The sequence below is a fragment of the Lissotriton vulgaris genome, chromosome 7, assembly GCF_964263255.1.
Source record: "Lissotriton vulgaris chromosome 7, aLisVul1.2, whole genome shotgun sequence".
Taxonomy (NCBI): domain Eukaryota; kingdom Metazoa; phylum Chordata; class Amphibia; order Caudata; family Salamandridae; genus Lissotriton; species Lissotriton vulgaris.
The window spans coordinates 673,838,351-673,851,307 of NC_141695.1; positions in this window are offsets into that span (position 1 = coordinate 673,838,351).

Consider the following 12,957-nt stretch of genomic DNA (forward strand, 5'->3'; position numbering starts at 1 on the left):
TTTTTTGGAAAAGATCATAAAAATCAAGAACTCTATCCCCCCTCCACCCCAGTCACATCCCTCGGACACCTCCCCCAATAACCCCCTGACCCTTACTACACTCCCTGCCCTCAACCCCACTTTGTTAGCGGAACTCACTACCCGGGTCAAATCAGGCTCCCCAAATGACTGCTGTCCGCCATCGGTCTTGCGGATAATCTGCCTCAATCTACCCGACTGCATTGTGGTACTTGACTTTGGTCAAATGGATGTGAGAGGAGGTGACAGACTTAAAGAACTTCGGAGACTTGAGTCCAAGCTCAACATTCAATATAAAACAATGACCCTGTCAGGCCATAACCTTGATGAGGAATTAGCCGTCCACCTGGGATGATGCTAGTAAAGACTGCTGTCTGATAGTTAAATTCTGACAATTGCACTCCTTAGTTCTGTAGAACAATTTTCTTTATGCCCTGAGCCTATGAAGTTTTTATGTAAATGTCTTTTTACTGTTCGTTGTTGTTTTTCTTTGAGGTGACACACATTTTATTTTCTTATTTTTAATTTAATTTAATTTTATAGATCTTATGTGACTGAGCTGAAGACCGAAAAATGTCTAGACTCGAAGATTCTTACATAAAGCCATCCATTAAGCTCCTGCCCACTTGGGCTTCATTCTTGAAGAGACTAAAACAATGATTTAATACCTTTCTTTAGTGTGTTCCAAAGATACTACAATGTACCCACATGTTTCTAATAACGTTACGAAAATAGTGTGTGAAACGGAAGTATAATTTGCAAGAAGCACTATTGAGGTTTTATGTTAATATTCAACAAGTTAACAAAACGAGCAGAGGCATAATGTTATTTCACAAAGTGAAAGTGTTGCATCAGAAATGTAAATACGAGTCGCAGAGCACATCTAGTTAATTAAGGTCTAAACGCAAGTCTGTTTTCATTTTTGTTACTTTGTAATCACGTGGTGTTATAAAAAAGAAAGCAACGCGAAAACAGGCACTCGTGAACAAGGGAGTGTTCCTGAAACGCGTTGAGTGTTATTTGCCATTCTGACCTGAAAATAAACGGAGGTTAACTGCAGCAGATTCTGTGTCCGTGATTGCTGTCCTGCTTCGAACGTAAGACGGCTTGGGTGCATATATATATATATATATGTATATTACCTACTGGCGTGTCGCCAGTAGGTATATATAGTTAGGATTTTTACCCTATGGGATTTTTGAAAATTCTATGTCTAATAACTTTGGCGTTTGTGGACGGAATCGGCTGAAATTTTCAGGAAAATGGCACATTTTGTTTCTGAGTAGCCCCTGAAAATTTGGGGGGGTTTCGTCAAGGAGGGGCCGAGAAAAAAGGGGGGTCCCAAAACGCGTTTTTCCCATGTTAATTTCCATAGGGCCTTTGGCCTCACTTTTAGCTCGAACGGCTGAATGGATTTGCACGAAACTTGGCAAAATTGTAGGGACTGTTAGCCCGATGTGCCTTTGCTAGGTCTCAATATATGTGCTCCAGTGGATTTTGAGAAATTAACGTTCAAAACAAGATATATATCTGTAACAGCGCTCCGGGCTGCGCTCCGGTCCGCTTACTTTTCGCGAAACGGAACTTTGCGATGCGAAGCTGATTGGCTCCCCGGTGTCTGTCAACATTCTAAACAGTCCGGAGCGGCCGCCATCTTATCTCTCGGTAGGATCGAGAGAGAAGAAGAGGTGAAAAACGAAGGGGGAATTTAATGAAAGGGGGCAAGGTATACCCCTCTTGACCCCCTAGGAATGTTGTTGGGGTTATTAAAGGGTCCCGTGGGGAAAATAAAAAAAAATTATTTTTCACGGTAGAAGCGCTTCCCGGGCCGCGAACTGGGCCGCAAACTGGTAGCGAAACGGGAATTCGCCATTTTGTGCTTCGTTTTAATTAAATTACTAGGTATAAGGGGGTGCGGGAGACGTATCCTAATCCCTTATGTTTTCTGAGGGTGGCTGAGGAGGCTCATATATGTTGATATATGTCTTCCAGCGGCTGTGCGTGCGCCATCTTGTCTCTCGGTAGGATCGAGAGAGAAGAAGAGGTGAAAAACGAAGGGGGAATTTAATGAAAGGGGGCAAGGTATTCCCCTCTTGACCCCCTAGGAATGATGTTGGGGTTATTAAAGGGTCCCGTGGGGGAAAAAAAATTGATTTTTCACGGTAGAAGCGCTTCCCGGGCCGCAAACTGGTAGCGAAACGGGATTTCGCCATTTTGTGTTTCGTTTTAATTAAATTACTAGGTATAAGGGGGTGCGGGAGACGTATCCTGATCCCTTATGTTTTCTGAGGGTGGCTGAGGAGGCTCATATATGTTGATACATGTCTTCCAGCGGCTGTGCGTGAGCGTTTTTTTTTTTTTTGCTGCGTGACGTCTGTTAACGTTCGATTCGATGGAAATCAGGAAGTGTTGACCGCCAATTTGTCACTGCGATAAAATATTTTGTTATAAATGAATCCTTATTGATAAACATTGTCTGCGCCATCTTGCCTTTTTTCCAATGCCACAATTTTGTCGTGCACGGCAGCCATTTTAGATGCCAGGCCGGTCCCAGGCTATCACCTAGCCCTGCGGATGTAGTTTATGGCCCCAGCTGTAGAGAATCCAGACATGCCAACCCTCCTGATTCAGGCGTGAGACTACTGATTTCAGTGCTAGTCTCCCGCCTCCCGATTTCTGCAAGCAAAAACCCGGGGGCATATTACCAACAACTAGCGATAATTTTTGTCTCTAACTTGTTTTTCCCATGTTAATTTCCATAGGGCCTTTGGCCTCACTTTTAGCTCGAACGGCTGAATGGATTTGCACGAAACTTGGCAAAATTGTAGGGACTGTTAGCCCGATGTGCCTTTGCTAGGTCTCAATATATGTGCTCCAGTGGATTTTGAGAAATTAACGTTCAAAACAAGATATATATCTGTAACAGCGCTCCGGGCTGCGCTCCGGTCCGCTTACTTTTCGCGAAACGGAACTTTGCGATGCGAAGCTGATTGGCTCCCCGGTGTCTGTCAACATTCTAAACAGTCCGGAGCGGCCGCCATCTTATCTCTCGGTAGGATCGAGAGAGAAGAAGAGGTGAAAAACGAAGGGGGAATTTAATGAAAGGGGGCAAGGTATACCCCTCTTGACCCCCTAGGAATGTTGTTGGGGTTATTAAAGGGTCACGTGGGGAAAATAAAAAAAAATTATTTTTCACGGTAGAAGCGCTTCCCGGGCCGCGCACTGGGCCGCAAACTGGTAGCGAAACGGGAATTCGCCATTTTGTGCTTCGTTTTAATTAAATTACTAGGTATAAGGGGGTGCGGGAGACGTATCCTAATCCCTTATGTTTTCTGAGGGTGGCTGAGGAGGCTCATATATGTTGATATATGTCTTCCAGCGGCTGTGCGTGCGCCATCTTGTCTCTCGGTAGGATCGAGAGAGAAGAAGAGGTGAAAAACGAAGGGGGAATTTAATGAAAGGGGGCAAGGTATTCCCCTCTTGACCCCCTAGGAATGATGTTGGGGTTATTAAAGGGTCCCGTGGGGGGAAAAAAATTGATTTTTCACGGTAGAAGCGCTTCCCGGGCCGCAAACTGGTAGCGAAACGGGAATTCGCCATTTTGTGTTTCGTTTTAATTAAATTACTAGGTATAAGGGGGTGCGGGAGACGTATCCTGATCCCTTATGTTTTCTGAGGGTGGATGAGGAGGCTCATATATGTTGATACATGTCTTCCAGCGGCTGTGCGTGAGCGTTTTTTTTTTTTTTTGCTGCGTGACGTCTGTTAACGTTCGATTCGATGGAAATCAGGAAGTGTTGACCGCCAATTTGTCACTGCGATAAAATATTTTGTTATAAATGAATCCTTATTGATAAACATTGTCTGCGCCATCTTGCCTTTTTTCCAATGCCACAATTTTGTCGTGCACGGCAGCCATTTTAGATGCCAGGCCGGTCCCAGGCTATCACCTAGCCCTGCGGATGTAGTTTATGGCCCCAGCTGTAGAGAATCCAGACATGCCAACCCTCCTGATTCAGGCGTGAGACTACTGATTTCAGTGCTAGTCTCCCGCCTCCCGATTTCTGCAAGCAAAAACCCGGGGGCATATTACCAACAACTAGCGATAATTTTTGTCTCTAACTTGTTTAGAGACAAAAATTATCGCCGCACATCGGCGATTTGTATCGCAGATAAACCTTGCTATTAGCAAGGTTTATCGCAAATGCGATAAAAAACGGCCGCAATGCATGAATATCGCTGAAAAGTCAGCGATATTCATGCATTATCGAGCAAATGCTCTTAGCCATGTTATCCACCTCCCATTGGATAACATGGCTAAGAACTGCTCAGGGCAGGTGTTAGCTTTTGGAGATATTCGCGCTTAGCGCGAATATCTCCAAAAGTTGGTAATAGGAGATAGCGATGTTAGGGACTGTTTCCAGTCGCTAACATCTTGGCACGCCCACTTTGCATGTCATTAGTGATAAATATCACTGACATGCAAAGCGGGGCCCAAGATGGTCGCTATCTCCTTTTAGCTGTCACTAACTGGTGTTAGCGACAGCTTGGTAATAGGGAGATAATTTTATCTCCGCTTTCTTGGCTTTTAAAGCCAAAAAAGCGGAGATAAACCCCCTTGATAATATGCCCCACGATTCCTCGGGGGTTTCAGCTGACAGGGCTTGGTATTGTGGTACGTGGTAATTCTTCCAGGAAACGTCAGAGGGTCGATGCAGGGGTTCTAGAAGGGGTGATAAACCATTTAAGCCACATGAACAAGCGCATGGTCTTTTAAAGATCTGTGAAGTACTCGGGGCGGCGGTGTGTGTGTGTCCTCTTTCAGGAGCGGGCGGGGGGGGGGGCACTGCCAGCAACTTGCCAGGCCAGGCAGTGTTCAACACTTGCATCACCCTTTCTCTGCCTGCTATTGCGCTCCATGCTTCGGAAAGGTAAGAAAAAGAACGTGCATTTGAGTTTGAAATGTCCGATCCTGTAGCAGTACACTTGCAAAGCCCACACATGACAATAACCCGATTCAAGGCCCCATTCACCCGATTTTTTTAAAATATATAGCACTCCAACAAAGTAGGATTATAAAACTTTATTAACTTTTAAATATAACGAACGCAACAAAAACTGTAAAAACATTTAAACATTTTTGACAAAAAAAAGCAACAATGGTCAGAAGCTGTCTTTTGTGCGAATAGTCCCAAGGCAGCACAACGTGCTGAGTTCTGGACGGCACCCAGGTGATGTCACCTGGGTGCCGCACTGGTTTTTGGTTTCCTACAATGCAGCTCAGAAAAACAGCGTGGGGCGTCCCGGGTGGTGCGGGGGGAGGCCTCATCAGTAGCGGTCTGTTGTGCGAATAGTCCCAAGGCAGCAGAACGCGCTGAGTTGTGGATGGCACCCAGGTGATGTCCAGTAAACTGCCGCACTGGTTTTGGTATCCTACAATGCTGCTCCGAAAATTGGCGTGGGGCGGCCCGGGGGGTCGTGGGGGAGGCGGCGTGAACGGGCCTCCCCAGGTGGCGGCCATCCAGCTGAGTTGCGCCCGCTCTTGCGGCTACAGCGTCTCGCTCACCATGTAGTTGACTTCCGCCCACTCTTGCAGTGCAGCGATAGGCGGCTGCCACAGGACTCTTAAAATGGCGGACGGCTCTTCGGTTTTGGGCCTGGTCCACTAAAATGGCCCTGGGACACCTTGGAACTCGGACGCTTGCCTGCTAGGGCTCCATTCTTGAAAGCGTCCCCTCAGCCATGAAGATTCTACAAAAGTCTTGGGGGCCCTCGACTCCTGCAGGCTTCCGGTGAGGAGCGGCTGCCATGATTGCTCGCGGAATGACCACGACGGAGCCACGAGATGGTGGTGCTCTCATGCTGACGCCAGCTTCAGTCTGAATCATCCAGAAACAAGGTGGGGCTTTCATCGTTTGGGAAAAAAAAATGTTCTAAACCAATGAAAAGTGTTATTTTTAGGTCATATGACCAAGCCTCCCATCTTTAGGAAACCAAAAGTAAAATGAACCAATGAAAAGTTTTATAAACAAGTCACATGACCTGTTATGCGGCATAGGGCTACAAAAAGCGTAGAAAATCCGTTGGCACGTGAGGCGGCATCAGTAGCGGACCGATGTGCGAATAGGCCGAAGGCAGCACAACGCGCCGAGATCCGAATGGCACCGAGTTAGTGTCCAGCAAGTTGCTGCACTGGTGTGGCTATCCTACAATGCTGCGCCGAAAGTCGGCGTGGGGCGCCCCATTGGCCTGTGAGGTCGCGTCAGTCAGTGGGGGCTGTGCGTCTCCCCCAAGATGGAGGCTCCTCAGCTGCAGTGCAGCGCCCCTTAGCGTTTCACTCGCCGTCCAACTGAGATGCGTCCGCACTTGCGGCTACAGTAGGCCGAAGGCAGCACAACGCGCCGAGATCCGGATGGCACCGAGGTGGTGTCCAGCAAGTTGCCGCACTGGTGTGGCCATCCTACAATGCTGCGCTGAAAGACGGCATGTCCAGCTGAGTTGCGGTCACTCTTGCGGTACAGTGACTCGAACGCGCCGAGATCCTGATGGCACCGAGGTGGTGTCCAGCAAATTGCCGCACTGGTGTGGCCATCCTACAATGCTGCGCCGAAAGACGGCGTGTCCAGCTGAGTTCCGGTCACTCTTGCGGTACAGTGACTCGAACGCGCCGAGATCTGGATGGCACCGAGGTGGTGTCCAGCAAGTTGCCGCACTGGTGTGGCCATCCTACAATGCTGCGCCGAAAGTCGGCGTGGGGTGCCCTGTTGGCTTATGAGGTGATGTCGGTAGTGGACCGATGTGTGAATAGGTCGGAACCAGCACAAGGCGCCAAGATCCGAATGGCAAGTCCTGGATGTTGAGTGCCATAGTTGAGAGTTCTTAGCAGTGCTTGTAAGACTGTCAGAAGCTTATTTGCACCTGCTTCAGCTTCACTATTGCCCTGGTGTGGCCAAAGATTGCACATGACATAGGCGGCCGGCTCCCGAGGTCCGGCGGAACTTTTTTCCTTTTCCTTTTTGCTTCTTGTCCCACAATCCGTTTCACCTGAAGACACGACCAGGTCCCTGAATGTGTGCAGGGGGACGTTATTGATTGAATCAAAATGGCGGCTTGACACAAAGCTGACTCAAGCGTTGCTGTTGATGCTATACAGACAAAAATTGGTTTTCAGTTTGTACATTCTTCAGGATTTTTTTTTCCATCCAAGGCTGATTGAGAGTTTGTAGAAAAATGGCTTCAGATTTTCCACATACTACTCTTCAACATTCTTCCTAAATGTAACAATGTGAGACTCACTAGGAGAACGGCTGTTTATCTTTCCTTTCAAAATGCTGCCAACAATATTTTCTGAATGGAAGACACCATCTTGTAGCATAAAGGGCCGAAATGGGTTCTGGTCTGGCCGATGGTTGGTGGAGATATTTTGACTATATCTTGGACCTGCCCGGCCTCGCCCAAAATGGCGCCGGTATAAATGGGACTCGTAACTCCTTGTTGTGTACTGGTTGAACAACCTTGATATCACGAGATACGTATGCAGTTTTGAAGCACATGGCGGGCGGGGACGAGAATTGATTGAATATTTTGACATCCCTATTGATATTAAGTTCTGATGTGTTATTGATTACTGTAGTATTGAAAGTTCGAATTAACGTCACGCATGGTACTTGCCCGCAAATGTATATCTAGATAATTTTTTTGTAAGTGGCCCTGTCGTAATTTAATTACAAAATGTACGTCCACCGATTCCGCAACTGTTAGACACCTTAGTTCTTGCAACCTAATGGCCCGCTCATTACGTTCCTCTATAATGTAAATGTCTCCTCATCATATACGATTTCAGTTTGCTCCGTGGCCGGCCCACGTGGTTATAGGCCCGTATTTGTATACTGACATTTTCACAATAAAGGTTTTTAAAACAAAACATGGTAGTAGTATTTACATTGGTAAAGTTTTTACTTTTAGTCACTGTTTTCGAATCAGTAAAAGGCAAGTGAAATAAAGCAGTCCAATTACATGACGGATAAAAGGTATAATATGTAGGAACGCAGTAAAGATAAATGGTCAAGGGCAGTTGTGTTTTCCACTCCTGCAACATAAAGTGATCGATAAGAATCTGATAATCAGGCGTATCGGCGACTAAGACAGCAGGCCGAGTCTCTTTTACTCAACGGCTCCGTCATGGAACGAAGAAACGCCCTTTTTCTCGAAAAAGGAATATATTTTACTTGCAGGACAGTTGTAAATTTTCCGGGAAAGTACATTAGCCTGGAATATTATAACATATATGTTTAAAAAAAAAAGTTCGAAATCAATAAAAAGCGTATTTTTTAGGTCATATGACCAAGCTTTTCATTATTGAAATAACAAAAGTAAAATGAACCAATAAAAAGTTTTATTAACAAGTCACATGACCTGTTATGCTTATGTTACGCGCTGCGCGCCGCGCCCCGGATCACTTCCGGGTGCGCTAACGCGGCGTGTCATATAACGCATTACGCGACAACGTAGGTCAAGAATATAGTCAAAATGTCTCCACCAACCAGCGTTCGGAACACAACCCCTTTCAGCAGTCCAAAAAGTTCTGTAAAATGACAACAGAGGGGACAGGCAACAGGAACCATCAGTCAAAGAGGGGAGGGCAAGTTCTTCTCTACCGGGTCATGATGGGGCGCTACCGGAACTGATCGAATTGGTAGTCTACAGTGTTTCTGGATGTTTCAGACTAAAGCTGGCGTCAGCATGAGAGCACTACCATCTCGTAGGTCCGTCGTGGCCATTCCACGAGCAAACATGGCAGCCGCTCCCCACCAGAAGCCTGCGGGAGTCGGGGGCCCCCAAGACTTTTGTAGAATCTTCACGGCTGAGGGGACGCTTTCGAGAATAGGACCCAAGCCCTATCAGGGAAGCGTCCGAGTTCCAAGGTGTCCCAGGACCATTTTAGTGGACCACGCCCAAATCTGAAGAGCCGTCGCCATTTTGAGAGTCCTGTGGCAGTCGCTTATCGTTGCATCGCAAGAGCAGGAGCAACTCAACTACATGGTGAGCGAGACGCTGTAGTCGCAAGAGCGGGCGGTAAACAGCTGAATGGCGGAAGAGGCACAGTGTAGCAAAAGCGGGCGGAATGGCAACTAAAACGGTAAAGGGGCGCCCCACTACAGCGTGTCTTCAGGTCAAACGGATTGTGGGACAAGGTCCAGAATAGAAGAGTCATCAAAAGGCAAAAAGTTCCGCCGGACCCCGGGAGCCGGCCGCCTATGTCGGGGGCGATCTCAGGCTAAACCGGTGCTATAAGACTTGGGAAGGGGGTCGGAGCCAAGCGTCTTCTCCGAGTCCGTGCCATCTCACCGCCCCTCGGGGGCCTCCGTCAAGCGGTTTAGGGAGGTACCATATCACATTGTTTTCAAATGCAGTCAGGTCCACAAACGACCCTCACTTACTTTGAGAATAGTGAAGCTGCAGTAGGTGGAAATAAGCTTCAGACAGTGTTACAAGCGCTGCTCAGAACTCTGAACTATGGCACCCAACATCCAGAACTTATGCCATTTGAGAATGGCAGTGACATCGAAGCAACTCAGGGACCAAAACCATTAACGTACTTTCACGTATGAAAATCTTACTTGGGGAGGGGGCAGGAGCGAAGCGCCCCCTCCCAGTCCGCGCCACCACACCGTATGTTGAAAATCTGAAGCCACCGTTCTACAAAGTCAACCAACCTTGGATGGAAAAATCCAGAAAAATGTACAAACTGAAAACCAGTTTTGGTCTGCATAGCATCAGTAGCAACGCTTGCTATCAGAGTACATGAGTTTCATGCTCGATCGATTGAGCTAGCCGGATCGGGCAATAAAAAGTATAAAATAGTTATGTAAATAGTTATTTAATAAAATGTTTTACCCTGTTTCTTTGCTGGTGTGTTGTATATATTTTTAATATTTGCATAGGGTTTGTCGTTATTTTGGGCGGGGTGGGTGACGGAGCCGAGCTGTTTTGCAGCCCTCATGGTGTGGAGCTCAGTTCATCTCACTATTTTCGTATTTCTCATGAAGGGTTGTTCCTAATATTTCTATTTTAGCGAGGTCAAAAAGAGATCCAATTAGTGGCCTACTGATTTTGCTCGATTAATTTTATTTTTTTACACGATTTTTCACGATTTTTCACTATCTGCAAAGACTAAACAGAGTATTGCGACTTTGTGCTTGTTTGTAAATAGAGAATGAACCAAAGAGAATCAATTGTAAAACAGTAAATGCTTGGATAACAATCAATCAAATGGAGAGACAAGCAGGCACGACGGATTACAACGGGGTAAAGGCCTGCGTTAACTACTCTTCACTATCTGCAAAGAGAGAGTACTACTGAGAGAAAAGAGGGGGGGGCAGCGTTCAAAGCACATCAGCGTGCATAAACACGAAAAAGTTTTTACCTATCACGTACTTGACATTTGACAGCTTTTGATATTTGCTATTAAAAAACCATTGAAATTCACAGAAAAAACATAGGTTTTAGGCCATATATAGTTAGGAATTTGCATTTACAAAACCTTGAAAATTCACTGAAAAAACCATGGGTTATAGACCATATATAGTTAGGAATTAGCATTTACAAAACCTTATTTTACTCACACAAAACCATTGAAATTTCATATATAGTTAGTTGCGCTAACTATATATCGCGCAGCCGCAATCCACTGCTGATGATGTCACATATTACATCATTCATGACATGGTCAGTGACATCACTGATGACATCTCAAATGACATCACTGATAACATCTCACGTGACATCACTGATGACATCAATGATGACATCTTAAATGACATCACTGATGACATCTCATTTGACATTACTGATCACATCAATGATGACATCATTCATGTGATAATACGATGAACCTCTTCAGACTCTAATATAACCTTAGATACACACAGTGTAAACAGACACTCACAGACTGTCACTCATCCATGGAGTTACTCACACACCTAGTAAGTCATGCAAAGAATCAATCACATCTCCATTTCCTCAACTATACAGTTATACACACCTTACTTATTCAAACATATACTAACACATATTTACTCCCTTATCCAATCCCTGATACAAGTTCACAATGATCCATACAGCCACTCACATATTCACTGGCTCTTATGCACAGTTATTTATATATGTCAACTTTCACATGTACTGTGTTTTACATATGTACTTACTTTGACATGTAGCACTGAGATATCCATTCACTCACCAATACACTCATGCACACAGTCAACCGCTCATACAGCTGTTTCCACATGCACTTTTGAACCCATGCATCTAGTGAATCAACTGCTCACACATCTATGCACAGAGTCATACACCTCCCAGCCACCCACACACACACTCAGTCTCCCATACAAATACTTGGGCAACCAACCAATAACCCATATAGTTACTCATATAGCTCCTGATCAACACATGCAGCAGTTTACAGTACAACAGACATAATGATGCAAACATTAAGACAGTTTAGTCACTAACCCATGCACTCAGTGAGACACATTTAATCACTCACTCATACAGTCAGTCATGCACCTACTAAATCCTTCATCCAGACACTTATACATCCACTCATTCTTCAAAATGTAAGACAAATTTTAACTTTTCAGAAACAGACAGCCACTGAATGATGTCATCAGTGATGTCACTGACCATGTCATGAATGATGTAATATGTGACATCATCAGCAGTGGATTGCGGCTGCGCGATATATAGTTAGCGCAACTAACTATATATGAAATTTCAATGGTTTTGTGTGAGTAAAATAAGGTTTTGTAAATGCTAATTCCTAACTATATATGGTCTATAACCCATGGTTTTTTCAGTGAATATATATAGATATATATATATATATATATATATATATATATATAAATATTTCTCCATTGCTGATGATATATATATATATATATATATATATATATATATATATATATATATATATATATATATATATATATATATATATATATATATATATATATCCTACTGGTGGTTGCCAGTAGGTACTTATAGTTACAAATGGGGGTGGGGTCGCACACTACTCACACACCGGCGGTGTCGCCCCTAAGGACTGGTCAATGTAGTAAAGTGTTCGCGATGCATCATCTTTCGATCTTCTGCTATCTTCGCTGTCTTCGCCATCCCTGGACACGTGTTTCGGGGTATTACCCCTCATCAGCAGGGATAGGCCGTGTACTGGGGTTGCCGATGGCTGCCAATATCTGCCAGGTATAGTACCACTCAGGCTCGTAGGTGCGGGATCCCAGGCTCGTCAGCCCGCTGCTCAAGGGAGCTTTAAAGTTACAAATGGGGGTGGGGCCGCACACTACTCACACACCGGCGGTGTCGCCCCTAAGGACTCTGGTCAATGTAGTAAAGTGTTCGCGATGCATCATCTTTCGATCTTCTGCTATCTTTGCTGTCTTCCCCATCCCTGGACACGTGTTTCGGGGTATTACCCCTCATCAGCAGGGATAGGCCGTGTACTGGGGTTGCAGATGGCTGCCAATATCTGCCAGGTATAGTACCACTCAGGCGCGTAGGTGGGGGATCCCAGGCTCGTCAGCCCGCTGCTCAAGGGACCTTTAAAGTTACAAATGGGGGTTGGGGTCGCACACTACTCACACACCGGCGGTGTCGCCCCTAAGGACTCTGGTCAATGTAGTAAAGTGTTCGCGATGCATCATCTTTCGATCTTCTGCTATCTTCGCTGTCTTCGCCATCCCTGGACACGTGTTTCGGGGTATTACCCCTCATCAGCAGGGATAGGCCGTGTACTGGGGTTGCCGATGGCTGCCAATATCTGCCAGGTATAGTACCACTCAGGCGCGTAGGTGCGGGATCCCAGGCTCGTCAGCCCGCTGCTCAAGGGAGCTTTAAAGTTACAAATGGGGGTGGGGTCGC